We start from the raw sequence: 18,621 nt of genomic DNA, 5'->3' as shown, positions 1-18,621 counted from the left end.
GTGGGCGACACACATACCAATTGGGGGGGGGGGGGGGGGGTCTTTTCCGCCATCGGCGACACGGACAACAGGCGTCGTGGCCCGGTGCGATTGTTTTCTTCAGCCGGTTATAAAAGTCGGCGCTCATTACTGATATGCGCCCTAGTGTCTACAAGAGCAGACACAGAAACACCGTCGACTTTCACGTGAAGAAGGTTCAGATGAGTGGGAAACATCAGTAGAGGATTTGGCAGCGTAGGGAGCAATGCAGCGTCACCTCGAGGCGCTCCATCATCTAGTTTTCTGGCTGGGAGCGGGGTCCGAAGGGAGTTGGCGAATAGGAGCGACGGGGCTGGGGAGAGCGAGATTATCGTCGCTGGGGCGAAGGCGAACGAGAATAGGGGCGGTTCGGCGCAGGAGAATCCGTGGCGGAATTATCGGAACGTGCGGCATAGGGACGAGAAGGGCCACCTGGGCGAGAGTAGGCAGTATAAGGAGACCGGGTCGGGGAACTCCAGCGACTGCGACAGTGGCGAGAAATGTACGGCAGTGAAAACTAATGGGCTTGTCGTCAGCAGTGCGCCATTCAGATGGATTGCGGAAACGTGGCGGGTAATGAGATGTGGGACGGGGCGGAATCGAAGAAGCCGGGTGGGTATCAGGGCAATGGGCCGAGCAGATGGTGTGAAGACCCATGTTTGCGAATTCGTGACGGACAACTGCGTGGATAAGGAAAGAGTGACTGCAGGTGCTTTGTAGGAGCTGGAGTCGAAGGCAGCCGGATAGGCGGCCTCCATCTCATGCCGGACGATCCTGGTAACATCGCCAGTGTTGTTTGGACGAGGAGCGTCGGCACAGGAAGATGTCGCTGGATTGTTGGGCAGACGGGCAAACTGCTGGTCGATACTTCGGCTTTAGCGAGTTCCAGGCGGCGGCACTCTTTTATATCTGCATCCACCGTCGCCACGTTGTTGAAAACGAGCAAAGTGTCATCGGCAATGCCTTTGAGGATATAGGAAACATTGTCTGGCTCAGTCTTGTCTGTGCCAACTTTGCGGCACAGAGGCAAGATGTCTTGAATGTACGTGACGTAGGGCTCTGTTGACGTCTGCACACGGCCGGATAACGCGTTCTGCGTGGCAAGTTGGTGACCGTAGGGGTTTCCGAACAAGTCTCGGAGCTTTTGCTTAAGCGAATCCTAACAGGTGAGCTCATTTTCGTGTGTCCGAAATCAAACTCGAGGTGTGCCACCGAGGTAAAAGACTACGTTGGCGAGCATGATAGTAGGGTCCCAGCGGTTATAGCGGCTGACGTGTTCGTGCAGGCTGATCTGGTCATCGACGTCCTCCCGAGAATACGCCAGGATCACGGGGAGCAGGGAGAGCGATGTAGGTCGTCGAAGTGGCAGCAGGTGTAGGAGCTGGCTGAGTCGAGCTGTAGTCGCCGGCACCTATGGCGTAAGGCTCGACGTACCGTCCACTGCGAAGCGCCGTGATGAGGTACAGGGAACGTCCACCTCCACCAGATATGTTACATAGGAAGACGCAGACGAAAAGCTATGTACAAGTATATTTACAAGCAAATACGCCGCACTTGGCCAAGAGGCAACGGCCTGCGCTAGCCTCTCATCGTGGTCTTCACACTGCTCGCCTCTTCGTCATCGCAAATAATCTTCCGTAGCAATATTCTTCCGTGATCTCGATGGCTTCATGGAAATGCAGCCTCCACCCGTCCATCACTGCCTCTGGTACACCATATCGTGACGTCGTCTGTATAGATTGTGTGATTAATGACAATCGACATCGGAGAGTCTCCTCGACAAAGCCAATCATGGCGATGATAAAGATGGTTGGGTATAAGACACACCCCTGTGGCGTTGCTCTGAAATCCAGCCTAACCGAGTGTCTCCCGCCCTGAGTGTGGCTTCTTTGTTCACAAGGAATGATCACGTATAGTCGTGAAAGTGCTTGCCCATCCCGAGGCTAGATATCTGGCTCATGACAAATGAGTGGAAGGCGTTATCAAAGGCCATCTCCAGGTTTAATCTAAGTATGGCTCTCGTGTCCCTCGTGTGACGGTCAATGACTTGATATTTGATGACCGTCATGGCATCTTGCGTTGCAGTGCTGCCCTAAAGCCTATCATAATATGCGGGTAAATATACCCGTCTTCCAGGTACCGCGAGACCCTGTTTAGGATTGTATGTTCGGCCACATTGACACGCACCAAGTGAATGAATTGGTAGGAGGTTATCGAAACTGGGGGCCTGTCCGGCTTGGGGATGAGGATGGTGGCAGCCCTCCTCCACATCTCCGGTACTTTTCCTTCGTTCCACATCTGGTTGATGACATCGGTCAGGTACTCCACCGATTTGTCGACTATGTTCCTCAGTGCCTTGCTTGTAACTCTATCCGGACCCGAGGCCGACCTGCCGTTTAAACCGTACAGGGCCCGCCGGATCTCCTCGACACCAAACTTACGTGATGGGCAGACTTAATTTGAAGCAATTTAATTTCGAAGAATATCAAGCGGCAATGACGGGCGAATGCTGCTAACCACGCCATCGAGCAAACTTGAGACATCGAATGCAAGCGACAACAGTGACGAGCAGAGAATCGTACAACACATCGGAAGGAAAAGTTGCACGAAAGAGAAGGAAAGGTAGGAAGGGAAGATCAAGTAGTACGAAAGGGCAGGAAAGGTAGTAGGTCTTGTACACACATTACAAGCTTCCCTCACCATATTTTCTCGACAGAGGAAGGGCTGGTGATGTTTTATCTAGTTTCTCTGTAATGTGTCGACAACGTTACTTTTGAATCATAAGCTTTAACTGATGGGCTATGCCGACTAAATTAATGATATATTGTAATCGGTGTGTTAGATGAATCCCCATGCAGATCAATTGAGGCACTAACTTGCGGATCCTACTACAAATTGCTCTCCTCACAATAATCACTATTTTGATGGCCAAATGCTCACCATCAGCAGCAAGGCTGTCTCAACGACGGAGAATCAGATACTAGTGCAGGCACTTGCACGACATGCTCCTGAATTTGTCTGTATTCATGTAGAGAGAGAAGAGAGAGAGTGACAAAACATTATTGAAAGTCCTTGCTGGGGTCAAGGGAGGCGGAGGGGGGGGGGGGGGAACTTAGCCCTACCGGTGCCAGCCTTCCTCAGGCGGTGGCCACATTTTCAGTCTTGGCGGTATCATCTGCCTGCCGGACTACCCCGAGTTGGTCCTACGGGCATTCGCTGAGCAGCATGGCCTCCTACTGCTCGGGCGTGGTGATCCTGAATGTAGGATTCGTACTGTGTTTTATGGTGCATGGTTCTGCGGGGTATTCCCAGATAATGTCATAGAGATGTGCGCATGGCACGTTGCATGTGTAGGCAGTCCGGTGTGAAGGTATCTGGACCCACCAGTTTATCTACCGTAGTCAAGCTCTCACCACAGAATAGATACCAGCTCAGCATATCCTATCCGCTAGAAAAATTATCGAGTGTCATCCTCCTGACGAAACACTTCTTGCAGAAGCAACTTGAAAAAGTGGTGACAAAAGCCGCCTAGAGTCGTCCAGCCGATGGGCGGCCCTGGTATTCCTCGTTCGAAAAGATGGCTACTGGATATTACTTGTAGATTACAGATAGCTAAACGCAGTGGACATGTATGTCTTGCCGCTACCGATACACATAGGCGTCACTAATTGCCTCTACGATGCTTATTTCTCAACACGGTATTCACCCAGGCTATTTGCAGACAATTATGAAACCTGACGACAAGGCCATAGCCGTCTTAATAATTATTAAAATAGTGCACACTTGTTTATTGGACGCGGGAAATATTTCAGAAGCGAGCATGTTGCGCGCAGTGACCATGTATTTTTTCCAACATGTAGCTCCACTGGTGGGGCATGTATTCATGGCCCAAGCAGTAGCTATTTAGGCAGGCCCCAAACACTCTTGAAAGAATATTGTGTAATAAATGTAGCGACACAGAGAGGCGTAAACATTTGTTATATTAATACGCACGGAAATCTAAAGAAAGATGAATGCCTGGAAATTTAAGCGCAGCTTACGGGCGAATCTATTGGCGTGTACGCCTTGACTGAAACCCGTCTGCACGATTTGAAGCAGCCACCTGTTATTAGAAATTTTGAATCGAAGGACTGCAGAAGAATCACTGGATCAAGGAAAGTCATTGCCATTAGGTGAGGTATGAAGTGGCAAAAGGTAATACAAAAATGTAAGGAACATTTATGAATTAGTGGCACATGGGAAAGGAAAAAAAGGCGTGGCTGGAAGCAGCCTACTTATAGAGCGGTATTCATAGCAGAGACAGAAATAATGATTGACTGTAATAAAAATGATGTAATTGACTTCATAAGTTTGCGCCAGGTTGATATTGTAGGAAATAAGCATAGGCGCATAAACGATCTAGATGAATATACTGATTGCAACCGTTCTCTACTGCTGGATATGCGTGAGCAAGAGAACGTTGTAGGATTTGACAGGGACAATAATCGTCATAGACGTGTAACGTGGCAATGCGGAAATTGGAAGTCATGTATTTAATATGGTTTGGTCTTAGAAACGGTTAATGAATGACTAATTAAACCAATAGGCAATCAATTAAACGGGAAAAGATGGCCCAGATAGGGATCATAAACGTATATTACCGAAGCTGATAGCATGATAACAAAAGCAAACCGGAGCAAATATGCAGATACAACATTCTGTTTGTATCTCCTGCCGAAAAAGTCGGGAAATAACTCAGCGCATCGTAATTACTGCCAGAATATTCCCCCAAGAAAATGCGTAAAAAACGCCTACTGTCCAGAAGTAACGGAATTTGAAGCGGAAGGCAGCTTAGCTGGTAAGCAGTTAAGATAAAGAAGATATATGTTGAGAATATCGGTGGAAAAATATTAGGCGCATCCCGCGCAGTGTGGAAATTATTGTAAGCGAAGCTTTTTGTGTTGTTTGCATTGAAAAAAATAATTATCCCGGATGAGAACGGCAAACGTTTGTTTCTGTAGCGTTTATTGCAATAGAAGGTAGGGGAGTTGCTGTTAAACGTAACATTGCGTGCACCTCTTCAGTTTCTCTGCCTAGAAAATAGAACACAAACCTAGCCTGGTTTCCTTGAGGCGTTGTTGTGCACCATTGTTCATAACGTGCGAGGTTAGCATAGTCAGCGCCTCGCACGGCACATCGTATCGTGGCAGAAGTGTTATTCTTCGATTGGAATATGGGGCTGTACGGGCCAAAACCACAGTAGGAGAACAAGGCCCGCCATACTGACGTACTCTGGATTAATGGTGACCCCCTGGGGGTCTTTACCGTGCACCAAAATCTACTTATACGAGCGTTTTTTTTTTGTTTTTTTTTGTTTATTTCACCTCCGTCAAAATGCGGCTGCCGTGGTCGGGGTCAAACCGTCAACCTCGAACAATGCCATAGCCGCAAAGCAACAGTGGCGGGCACAGAGGTGTTGATTTGACGTGCGACTGTTTCCGTTGTGTCGCCTAGACGCTGCGGTGCTTCTATACGCCTTTGCAACTGCACGCCGTGCGTGAGTTGTCCACTTGACAAATTTGCCATGGTGCTTATTTTTTTTTCGAAATAGCAGAAACGTATTGTACCATAACTTGAACGTAAATTACTCCTGTTTGTCGGCAACCGCTGTTTTGTCTAATAGTAGCGTTTCCTCGCCATCTCATGTCGTCTTTCTCCTTTGATCCTTCACCCCATGCATGGAGACTGCGAGATTTGAGTGCCAAGGCTATAATTTACACGTTTCACGAATGCGTCGCTTCTTTCTATTCTCTGCCTTCATTCACGGCAAGTAAGCACTGCAGTTTCTGCACTGCTGCTGTGGGGGGTCTCGGATAATTACATGTGGTCAAGAAGGTACTGCGGGAGCCCAGGGAGCTACCATGGACAATGTGTACAGACGACGCGATACAAAGGTACAAACGAGTTTCCCACGTTGCCTTTCCTCTCTGCCACGCTACTGTCATGTATATGCACGCTCTGAACCACCTCCCGACGTTTCCTGCAAAACAGCAGCAGCGGCAGTGGAAAAGTCGAAAAAGGAAGCAAGGAGAGTTTTACTTTAAGAAATGCAGTGGATTAAACGTGCCTAGTTGGAAGTCTATATTCAGCGAAACTTTCCCTAAAGGCATAAGGGGTGCTGAACGGCGTGTTTAGGCTTATTAATTGTGAGGGCAAAGTGAAACGGAACCCGTTATTCATGTTGGTGAAGGATGCAGTGCACCTTTGAACAAAACCAGTGTTACATCGGCTGAACGAGGCAAGCTGGCTTTCTGCGAGATTTGTTTGGCGTACCCGACCTTCCCTTGGAGGTGCATAAGGGACCGTGCACGCGGCTTTCAGGGGGCGCAACGCATGCCCAACGTAAGGCCACCTCCTTCGGTACCCTCTCTGCCATCTCATCGTCGTCCCCTCGCCCTCTCTAACAGCGGCCAACGAACCGCCTGCACATGCCGTGGGCTAACCCCCACCTTCTAACTTCCACTGCTTGCGGGCAAAGTAGTGTGATCCATGGCTCCTAGATGGCGCCGTCGTCCCCCCAGCCAAGTTTGAATTATTGCGAGAACACACGAGGCAGCAGCAGCAGCAGCAGCAGCAGCAGCATTCGGCAGCCATGGTCAACAAGAGAGAGAGAGAAAAAAAAGAAAGGGAAAGAAAGACAAGGAGGTCAGCCAGTGTAAATACTGGCTTGCTACCCTGTACTGGGGAAGCGGGTAAAGGGAATAAAAGGTGATAGAAGAGACAAATAAAAAGTAAAAAATGAAGTAAGAAAATTCGCGCAATAACGCGACCTTACGCGCTTCAACGTTCAAAGCCAGTCGCACAATTCACAAGCCCTTAAGAACTTCAGCAGAGCCCTTAAGGCCTTGAGTGCCGAAGCGCGTCTAGAGTGGCGTGGGGGGTTCGCAAAGAAAGCTTCGCTTTAAACAAAGGCAAAAGATAGAGAGCACTCTATCGGGACGGTTAGAGGCGTAGACTCTTATAGGTGTAGACTCTTAGAGGCGCAGGAAAGTTTTATTGAAGGAAAAAATCACCGCCCAAACATACTGTGCAGATGGTTAACCAGCGAAGCTGAAACGTGCGGCCCCGTTCTTTAACACTGGGTTAATCCCGATGGTTCATTAAAGTATTTCTCGATTCTTGGTTACGACTTTGTGTTTCTTAATGAAGTTACACACACGTTCGACTGCGACCGAGAGGACGACGTCACTGACGGTATGCCTGCTGTACGCCGTTTTCGCATTGCCACTTCCAATTCTACAAACTTAAATGGTTCAAAATTAAATCTTTCTGTCACGTAGGACAAGGAATGGCTCATACCTCCGTAAACGCGGCCTCCCCATAACGACGACAGAAGAGACGTGAAATTGTACGCGGGAATGATGAGCAGCAACGGAGCCAGCTGCGGAAGAAGACGACGACGCTCGAACCAATACTGATGACCATAGTTTCAGCACGCATCGGTCGGGCGAATTTCAGTTTCGCCAGGCCATATCCAGCTTATTTGTAAAAAACGTGCAGAAGTGATAAGCAAAATGCTAGACTGCGATAGAAGTAGTAAAACCTCATCAGATGAAGCAAGCCAAATGCATGTTTGTCACCGCCCCGATACAAAGGGAATGCCAATACAAATAATCATAATCATAATTTTCATGAATCAAAATTTATAAAAGCAAATAATGAATTTGCCTTGCTCAGCGCCAAACTGTAACCAAAGTATATAAAATGAGCACTGCAGTATAATTTTCAGCGCATGCCAAGCAGAAGGAGACATTTATGCATGCAGTGATGTAAGATATGAAGGCCCACTACAAATACAGCAATAGAAGCGCGCGTCCCACGCAACAAAATTCGCTTCATGCTGCTTTAAACGGCCGCCCTTATTTCGTAGAATGATGAAATCTCTATCTTCCATGCAGAACAAAAATATTCCCTCCAGAGCAACGTTATAATAGAGCTCAAGAAAACACTGTAACAGCATACTCAACTCAGGCATACGATGACAATAGTAGTTTCCAAAAACATTCATGCGATATTCTTTTATTCTTCCGGGTAGGGTAGATTTTAGGAGGAATGAGTGCGGTTTATCACCCAGTCATTTTTTTTCTCCTACACAAGTCGCTGAGACAACTAGCCAGGAAAAAGATTCACAAGCCTGCACGCCACCCGCAGCACAGTCACAGCATGAGCTGAAGGAGTGGCTTCATGGCATCTTGCGACCGTTCCAAGTGCCTCCATCTTCACTTCGGGCAGCACGCGCTAGAGGGTCTTCGCAGCGATGTTTTCACGAGAACGAACTGAACCGTCCACGTGGCGTCGACGGCGAGCTGCGACTTGTGCTGCTCTCTGCACAGCGGTCTGCTCAGCCAGATGTTGCCTGTTTGCAGCCGCGCGCGTATGTGATGTTTTTTTTTTTGTCACTGATCTCGGAGGCGTGGGGGTGTTAATAAAGATGAGATTTTGCGACGCATGACAACACAGCAAGCATATTTTAATTTCGCACAAAAAGCCAAGAACCTCAAACTAAAAACTCAAACTGAAAATCAAGCTACACTGAACAAATAAATACTGGAAAATGTACAACCTAATAAATTCATAACCATAAACTCCAGCACACCAAAACACGCTGCAGGAAAAATACTAACACATGTACAACCTAATGAACTAATAAACGCCAAACATGTCCTTAAGTCAGCCTACTCTAATTCTGGGCGTTTCCTGCGCGAACGTCTGGCAACTCTGGCCTACTACAAGAATGGATCGCCCTTACTCAGTTCGCCCTCGTTGCTCGTATTCTCTCGGCGGGAATCTCGTTGTGCCTTTCTTAAACTCGTTGCTTTCGCCGACTGTGGCATAAACGGTGCTGCATAGAAGTCGGTCCTTCAACTCGCTCGTCTCGGGAGCCTGGGTAACCCGGTCGCTGTTGCTGACGTGGCAGGGAGGCTTGACGGAATAGGCCTAGCGACGTGCTCGGCCGCCGCTTCTGTCCAGCTCCTTTCCCGAGTGCCGACGTGGCGTTCCGGGGATCATCGAACGTGCCGGTCTGCCGTGGAAGAGGGGTCCTCTCTGGGGTGCCGGTCCTGCCGTGAGAGGCTGCAGCCGGTCCAGGAGCCTCGCTCGAACTTGCCGAGGACGACGGCCACACCTTGGACGGCCAACGTTACGGATTCGGCCAGACCCCCAAGTCTCCCGTCGCCAGAGCGGAGCTGGCGATGCGACCTTCCTGGCCCGGAGCCACGTCGATAATGCTCGCTCAGCCTTGCTTCTCCCTCGATGACAGCTCGGATCACGCGCCTCGCGCGCTCGCGCCGTTCGGAACGCTCCGATCACATCGTCCTTGTCTTCTTTTATTTCGCGTCCGGCCTCTTACTCATGACAGCGTATCTACAATTCGCTTCTTCATCAGCGGTTCGTACCGTGCGAGGAGGCTCCATAGCGTGTACCGAAGAGTAAAAACACGTATCGGGACTACACGGCACACATGTCATATTCCTTGACGAGTGTCACGATACGATTCAACTGCTACATGTCGTGACTCCTGGTGAAATACAACGTAACTGCAATGTAAAGCTTTCACGTACCAAGGCTACGTGGCGTGCATACCAAATCGCGTGACAAATTGCACAATACGATGCAGATGATAGTGATGATGATGATTTATTGGCATCTCCTTTAAAACGGGGCGGTCTCTATGAGCTGTGGCAAGTCATACATGTGACATGTGGCATGTCATACAAGTTTTTCATTCCAACTTTTGGCATGCAACTCCTTAACGTCCTTTTTCTTTCTCATAAATTTTCTACCTACGTTGTAGCGCTACCACTGCAACTGTTACATGGCGTTCCACGTGGCGCAATAATATGCAACCGCTACGCAAAGTCTGCAAATATCGGCGCTATATACACCGCGCGCATCCAACATCGTGCGACTCCTCGCGCACTATATAGGACATGTGGCGCAGTGGTGGAGAAACTGAATACCGTCCAGGGCACCCACGTTCGATGCCGGTGGGAAAAGAGTATGTTTTTCTCATTCCAGGCGATAACTGCTACGAACATCGGTGGCCGCGGGGGTGCAAAACATCGCCAACCGAAATTTCTACTGGAATGATCCCATAACAGCTCAAGTTCTAATCATCACCACCATCATCAACATCAGCCTATATTTATGACCACTGCAGGAAGAAGACCTCACTCTGCGATCTCCAAGGTCTAATATTACCAAGTGTTAATTATCGTCACCACTGTAGGTAAATGCGGATGTCTCCCGTATGTACACATCAAAGACGGAAAACAACCTCCGTCCTGTACAATGAGTCATGAGACGAAGAAAGACCAACGGCAAAGTTTTTAAATACAAATCAGGCACAGACCAGCCACATTTGTTCAGTCTGAACATACGTATCGTCATTTCTAAAATTTTATAATTGAACAATACTTCAAAGCCGCAATTGGTTTTCCTTTTTGATTAATGTAAGTAATGTCGCAAATGAATGTCTAAAATGTAGTACATAAATGTACGAATAACACTTCTTATTTATACGCAATAAATGGTTTGGAACATCGTACGAAAATAAAACCTCCAGCATATGATCAAACTTGAAACGGGGCTGCCGTCATCCGATTATCTGTTATCGTAGGAAATTGATAAAATTTACTTTGATAACCCAGTCACGGTATATTTTCAACGCAGTAGTCTATTGTGCGCCGCAAAATTCATGAGAATATAAAATATTATTCTAGCCTTCAGATTTTATATTTTCATATAGTCGCTACAATCGTGAAAAGCTGAGACATATTTCGAAGTATCAGCGTTCGAAGAAGTAATATCGCTGTCGATAACGAATTATAAATAATTCTTGCCTTGGACAGAGTACCAGCTGAGAAACACAGCCGATTTACGACAAAATCGCCTTTCATGCAAGGCAAATAATAATGTTTAATGCATCATTGTAGTCTTCCAGACAGACAGACAGACAATGAACTTTATTAAAGGTCCTGAGGAGCACCGCTGCCGTTCAGGGCGGCAGCGAAGTCTTCCAACTGCAAAATAATTAATAAATGTTAGTTATGACTTGATTTGTTTTCTATACGGTTACATTTTAGAAGCAAAGGTGAACTAAGTAATAAATGTCTATCGCAAGCGAAGTTTGGGTCAGAATTTAGTTAGTACATTTTTTTCAAACCACCTATACAGTAAATTGCCCTTCAGGTATTCATTTTCCTGTTATGACCAGACGTGCTGCTGTCAGAGTTCTAGGTCAAAGGTCTGAGCACTAACATATTATCTGAAGCAAGAAAAAAAATATAAAAAACACTTGATATTTCTTGTAGGCAGGGTTTAGACACCTTATGACTTATTCACAATGATCGCGATAGTATAAAACGTCAAGTGTTACAGTAATGACCAGCAATATTTTATGGTCAATTACTGCACCTGTGTACAGGTGCAGATGTGCTGGAAGAATAAGGTAAATTAGAGTGAGCAACTACGAACAGTATTTTGATATCTATTCTTGAATATGCCATATATAGGGTGTTTCAGCAAACTCTATCAAGAATTTTTAAAGGTTGCCTGTGGCAGAGTTCATTTGAGTTCATGAGCTGGTCTATTTGTAGATGCGGACATTACTTGGACAAAAAATTAAATGCATAATGGAATATTTAATAAAAATTTATTAATTAAATTTTTAACTCATTGCTTTAAATGGCCCATATTGCAATTTACAAATTCTAGCCGTAGAGTTAGCGAAGCGGATCCACTTGGAACAAATTCACAGAATGACAGTAGTTTCGAGATATTAATTCCCCAGCTTTGCAGAGAAATGCCTTGGTGTTCCAGTTACTTTTGTGCTTCAATACATAAAACGACGTTTCATAACTAAGAATGTAACTTAGTTATTGATAGAAGACTACCTGAAGCCAAATGGGCTTAGGTGCTCGGCAGAGAAATCGGAAGTTCCGTTTCTAAGACCACCTGGAAACAGCCGCTGGGGGCGAAACGATAAGGCGAACATCCACGGCCATGTCTACGGGGAAGATGTCCCCGTGGTTGACAAGATACGGGTATTAGGCCTAATTATTCAGGGGAATGGCAAGAAGTCTGACATGATTGTGCGGCTGCAAATAAGCGCGAAACAAATGTGTCGCCTCATAAAGAGGATATCGAACGGAAAAGCGGGCACGAAGGAGGTCAATCCGCTGCGACCAGTGGAAGCTGTCATCATCAGCAGAGTGGTATATGTCGTTCGCTACTTAGCGAAACGCATGAACATTGATATCATAATACGGAAAGGCATCAAAGCAGCACTCGGCCTCCCTCCGAACGCGTCCACGGACAGGTTAATGCAACTGGGAGTGTCTAACACACTCTAGGAACTCCGTGAGGTGGCACTCACGGCACAGCATCACCGAATACTCGGGACAAAAACGGGAAGAATGTTCTCCAAGCAGGAGAAAAGGTGATCGCAGGATATGGGCGTCTTGCGCGTGAGGTATAGTAGCGCGGTCTGGTGGGGGCGAGAAAAGTTATCTGGCTAGCATCAGCTTGGGTGGTATTGAGCCCTGGCTGTGGCGAAGCACGTTTCTAGCCAGCGTTTTGCGTCGATTCGCATTTTAACACGAAAGTGTTTTATGCCGGGGTCCACCAAGATTTCACTGACGTATTTCCGTCACGGAAATACGTCATAGAACATAATACAAAGAAAGAAACCAGAAGAAAAAGTTCCACAAACATGCAAAATTTGGAAATCGAACCCACGACCTCTCGGTCCGCGACGATAGATCGCCGAGCGTTTAACCCATTGCGCCACAAACGCATTTGCAGAGAGCTACACAGACGCGCCTTATATATCTAACACTCCTCCGTGTACCCGCGCTCTTGCTCGGGGCGGTGCCGCCGCCTACGAGCAGAAAAGAGAAGTACTGCATTATGACACTAACGCGCACTGACAGTGAACGCTTCGGTGGTCTCAGCACTACGACGCCTCGATGCCAGCATTCGAAGGGACGCTGGCATCAAGAAGCACTACCAACGCCACCTAGGTGGCGTTCACCGTTCACCGTTCACCGTACTCAGCACAGCGGAGCGTGGCCTCCGCAATTAGCTCTGAAAATGTTTCTGAAGTTGATCGCGGAGGCTGCAATTACGACGCGCTGTACGCGCTGATTTGACTCGGTGACGATTCAGTTACGTGCTTTGTCTTGCGCGTTGTATTAGTGTGTCAGTTACGTGCTTCGTCTTTCGCGTTGTGCTAGCGTGTGCAGCGTAGTGCAGCTTCCATATGCACGACGGTGGCTCATGGTCATCGACGTTGGTAGTCGTGATGGAGGAGACGTGCCACCAGGCGTCAGCGTGGGTGCATCAACGCCTAAGGGCGTTTTAGCCACAAAACACCAATAGACATTATATATCAATGTGCAATAAACATTACACTACTTCTGTGAAGACACGTTTTACTTTCGTGTTCTATACCGATTCCTATATAAGAGGGATCAACCACATTTTTTTTCTGCCCTGTGGCGAGTGCGAAAAGGCTCGTCACTTCTCACAGACCACGCCGACCACGCTGAAAGCTGGCCGCCGCCTAGTTTAACGAAAACGGACTCTGCGTGTGCCGTGGGACGTAATGCTGGAAGCAGACGGAATCGACGACGCCGATCTGGAGAGACCTAGCTCAGCCTCGAAAAAGCATCACCATCACTACTGCTGCGTCGTGAGCTGCCACGAGCGAGTAGGCATGAATCTCAATATCTGATTTTACCGTTTTCCTTCAAGGCCTCACGAAGCGGAGCGTCGGGCGCGCTGGATAGCTTCACAACCTCACTATGAGCCGCGCAGGTTTGAGAGTTAAATGTGCTCATCGTTGACCTCAAGCCAGCACGTTGAGGCAGCGCCAGCAAGGCAGTATTGATTACAGTCCATCGATGTTCGAACGCTGTTATTAAAGTTACATCAAACGAGCAGCGCACGAGCTCGCGCAGCAGTGCGATTCGCACGTAGGACGTTACTGCGAGCTCATATGCGTTGCATCAGTTATTTATCAGTTGCTAAAGGGACAGATGGCCGCTACTACAGCGCTGGCATCACTACTTGTCTCGCGGCATGCAGTCAACAAAGATTACAGGAGCACCGCCGTTTCGCGGCATGCTGAAAGACCGCCGCAGTCGCGGCGCGTACGATCGTGCGCTCGAGCAGTTCGTACTACATCGGGGCATGCTGAAAGACCGCCGCAGTCGCGGCGCGTACGATCGTGCGCTCGAGCAGTTCGTACTACATCGGGGCATGCTGAAAGACCGCTGCCGTCGCGCCGCGTACCGTCGTGCGCTCGAATAGTTCCGTACACATCATGTCTGCTTATCGCTGCTGTGAATTCATTTATAGCAAGCATTTCCTCGCGTCTGTGCGCCTGAATCTAGCAGCATACAAACCTTACCTGAAGTTCAACTTCGTACGCGACTCGCTTCGCTTGCGATTGACACCGCGCTAAAACTTCACCGCTTATTTCTTGAACGGCGTACACGTATTCGGCGTTGCATAATTTCTTGCCTTTACGCAGCGTGCCACCCCTAAAAATATTCTGGGCCCGATATTCGCTGCAGGCCGTGGTACAACACAACCGAAAGTGGCGGGTCCATATTGTAAACGTGCTTTCCGGAGCAGACGGCCGAGCTTGGTAATACCCAGTTAAGAACAGAGGGCGCTCTTTAGCACCATTTTCGTAGTGCCTCCTGGGCAAAGCAGGAGCCCCATAGGCCGGCATGTCAGAGACATATTTAATGTTCTGACACTCTCCAAAAACATGAATCCAGCTATTCACGAAGGCAGAAGTAAGGATAGAGCGGAAGCCTTACAGGTCAATTAGCAAGCCAGGAACGACGTCATGTACGTGGATACAGCGAAATATAGAGATAGGACTGCCCACGTGGAGGTAGCGGTCAAGGAGGACGGATCCCCGGTGCCACGCTGCACGCTCAGCCGTATCACAACCATAGAGGCTGAAGAGATGGCCATAGCCCTCATGGCTAGTCACCCGGGGGTCATAGTGCTCATGAGCGATTACAAAAATGCGATCAAAAATTACGAATCAGGACGGGTTACGGCAGCGGCGGCCCAAATATTAAATAGAGCTAGGGGGCCAACAGAGCGACTACTGCTCGTATGTGCGCCCGCGCACCAGGCTCTTATGGGAAACAAAGAAGCCCACACGGTCGCTCAAGGTCTCATATTGTGGTCGGCCAGCAGGGCACTTCAAGCCGCTCAGGACGTAGACAGAAATGAGGCATCAGGAAATCACTAAGCATTACTGACTCCGCCGACAGGCTTTTCCATCGGCGGAGCGCACTCACAGCAAGAAAGAAGAAGTAGCATGGCGGAAGCTGAAGACAAGGGTCGTCCCAAACCACGCGCTATGTATATATATGGCAAATTCAATCCGGAAGTCTTCTGACCACAGTGCCGATTCTGCAAAGAAGGGGCAAATATGGTTCACATGGTGTGGACGTGCGAAGCAATATACGATAGCTCGAACACGATAGAATTTTGAGAGGCAATTGCTACAGAACCCGGACATCAAGACTCAACGAGAAATCATCAGCCAGGCTCTATATATAGCTGCTGCTGAGTGCTTCGGGATCCGGGCTGACGGATTGAGGCGTTGCGGAGGAAGACCATCTTCTGCGGTGTTAATTGACTAGTAGAGATAATTGTTATTTCTCTCTCGCTTTAAACCTCCTTGGTTCTAATATGGTGGTGGCACAAAACAATCCTACTCGTCGGATGCGCAGTCGTCATTCTTTACATTATGATTCCGATACGCGGGAAGGAGACTACCATCTGCAAAACCAATCAAGGACTTACCAGTGGATATCAGTGCATGAAAGCAGATTGTGCCCCTACGTGCAGTTGCTAACTTCGTTAAGATACATTTTTGACGACGATGCCGGCTTTGAGTGAGTGGGTGGAGTCGACTAAGTTCACGCGTCACTAGAGAACCATGCGCTAACACGTGTATTTCTGGGCGATGAAAGGCAGCCCACCCAATGAAAAATCAGGGGCAATAATGCACAACGACTGTATGCTGTCTCAGGCGCTCTTTTCAGAGAAGCTGAAGATTGTCGCAAAGGACGTAACTGCAATAAATATTTGAATGACATTAGTTTTAAAGGTAGGCGCCCACATCGAATTTTCAGTACTCTCAAGCTAGAATGTACCATGAAGACCGAAGAAATGTATCCTCTTGTATTCGTACATTTAATATTGGTGTGAAAGTTCGCGCACCCAATAGTTTGAGTGCCCAAATGGATGTGATGTGGAAGGGCTGTCATTGGCGCAACGCTGCCTCGCATGTTCCTTCTTTTTCATTGGGACACTCCCAAGCGCTGGGACACTCGCAACAGGTGAGCGGCGCGAAGAGATGATTAGCCTCAAATTCTATAGAAACGGTTACTGGCAAAGACAAGTTGAAATCCATCGCTCGGCCCAGCGTTACTCTCGCACTGAATCTACTTTGTGTCTTTTAGGCTAAACAATTTAGGAGCTGCACTTACGTGAAACAAGAAAACTGTTCTGGCCTAGTAGACAGGCTACGTATGTGTATACGTGGATACTTAGCATTTATTATAGAGTGTACCAGCATTATATAGCAACGGGCTTGAGCGCCAACGTTGAAATCTTCCAGGTAGCTAAGTCATCGATGCGGTGCTAGAACACGTCGCCGTGTAACAGTGGCGTGGTCTAGAACCAGAACAATGACAAATATAAAGGGTCAGCACATTATAAAAATAATAAAAACAAACTTTGGAGTGCCAATGGCCTCGGCAGATACTACTTCATTTGTGCTTTCAACATCGCATCAGAAAGCCGTGCCAGCGCTCCTGCGCTTCTTGAAATCGACTGGCCTGTGTGAACGTCCGTGATCGGCACGCCTTTTCTGTTACTTATTCGTTTTTCTCTCTCTCTTTGCAGTCTTTCCAACCCCAAAATAACCTAGCCACTCACTCCACTGTCATAAAAACCTCAAATCTACGACCCTTAATAACCGAGGCGGAAAATTCTGTTAGTAGGCTCAAAGAGAAAGATAGCGAATATTCTCTGGGCAGACCCTCATCGTGGGATTCTCTCCTTGTTCTTCACGACCGCGTTGACGATGAGTACTGGCTTTTGTTTACAACTACTTGTTCAGATTTACCTGTTTTCTTCATGAGTCACTGCTTTAAAATTATTCAAGCATGGTGGCCTGTTAGAGAATGCTAGGCATTTTCGAATTTTTGTCACTTTACAAATTCCATTTGTTTGCGTTAGGGATTTTAGTGTCTGCCATCGACGGCCATAACCTGCTCATTTTTTCTCAAGAACAGCTTTCAGCCTCCAGGCAGAAAATCTTCTCACTGCAGTTAAGCTCATTAATTATTTAACGTATGTAACGTTCGATCAGAGTAAAAAAAAAACGATCAGAGTTTTAAAAAAGAAACGAGTTGACTTCGCAAATATTGTCGCAAAGAATCACTAATATGGGCAAATAGAGATCGTTTTATGAGATGGACTTTGCGACAACATGAGTGCTTCGAATCTGTGCACGGAAAACTGAAGCCTGAATACATTTGATGCAGCGTTTTGTTCGCTTGTATGAATAGTTGCTCAACATTGTCTATTGTTTTATGTGTTTCTGTGTCTTCGAACGTTTATTTTTGCACTTTGCATTTAATCGTGTTGTTGGATACAGAATAAAGAAGAGTAATGTTTGGCAACAAGCTCAATCTTTGTTTATATTTTTTAATTAAACCGACCAAATGCTCGTAAAGAAGTCAAAGCACTTGTATAATGTCTGAGCGCTCTTCCACCTCGCGCGCGGGTGCCTAGTCACAAGATATTGTTCACATTTCGCGGGCATTGTTCACCTTTTATAAAAACAGTCGATATGTACTTTAATAAATCTCAATTTAACGCATCCTGCAGTTTCATAAAACTCCATAATTCATAGCTTGACAATTAGAACGAAACTCAAACGCGAGAGACCTTTTTAATTTAACTAATTCGTTGTCGATTACTGAAGTTGCCTCGGTTGCTCAATGAACCTCCAAACAACATGCAGATGGTGTGATTTGCGTAGCATCATCAAACTTCTTTTGATGCTTTGTGCATCCCATCAAGGCCCCGCTGCATGGCCGCCTTTGATTAATATTTTTCAAGTGTAAACAAGCGTAACTCCAGCTCGGCAAGAACCTGTTTGTATGCTTTCTTATTGACGTCCTGTCGAAGTCACAAAGCTATCCACACAACGACTCAACTCATATGAAAACTGATCCTTATTGATGACCTCTAGATTATATTCAAAGGGTTTCGTTGTCACCAGGCTTTGCTGCACAGACACGGCCGATGACGTCATGGAAGGCCGCTGAATGGACGGCGTAAACTTTTTGTTTGGAGGAAAACTAGTGGTATAGTAGCGAATTGCTCCCTTGATATGGGCAGGAGGTAAAATTACAAAGTTAGGGTTCTTGAACTGGAATTATTTGGTCTAAAATGCGTCGGGAATAAAGAAAATTTAGGTCACTCGTACTCATGAGAATGTTTGAACTAGTAAAG

At 47.2% G+C, this 18,621-nt stretch overlaps 1 protein-coding gene across 1 annotated transcript in view; it reads left to right on the top strand.

Moving 5' to 3' along the window:
* LOC125946817 (uncharacterized) overlaps positions 1 to 18,621 on the top strand; it is a 163,367-nt gene that overhangs the window by 65,882 nt on the left and 78,864 nt on the right. The window lies entirely within an intron of this gene.

The sequence above is a fragment of the Dermacentor silvarum genome, chromosome 7 (assembly GCF_013339745.2).
Source record: "Dermacentor silvarum isolate Dsil-2018 chromosome 7, BIME_Dsil_1.4, whole genome shotgun sequence".
NCBI classification, from domain to species: Eukaryota; Metazoa; Arthropoda; class Arachnida; order Ixodida; family Ixodidae; genus Dermacentor; species Dermacentor silvarum.
This window is presented reverse-complemented; position numbering and strand designations above follow the sequence as displayed.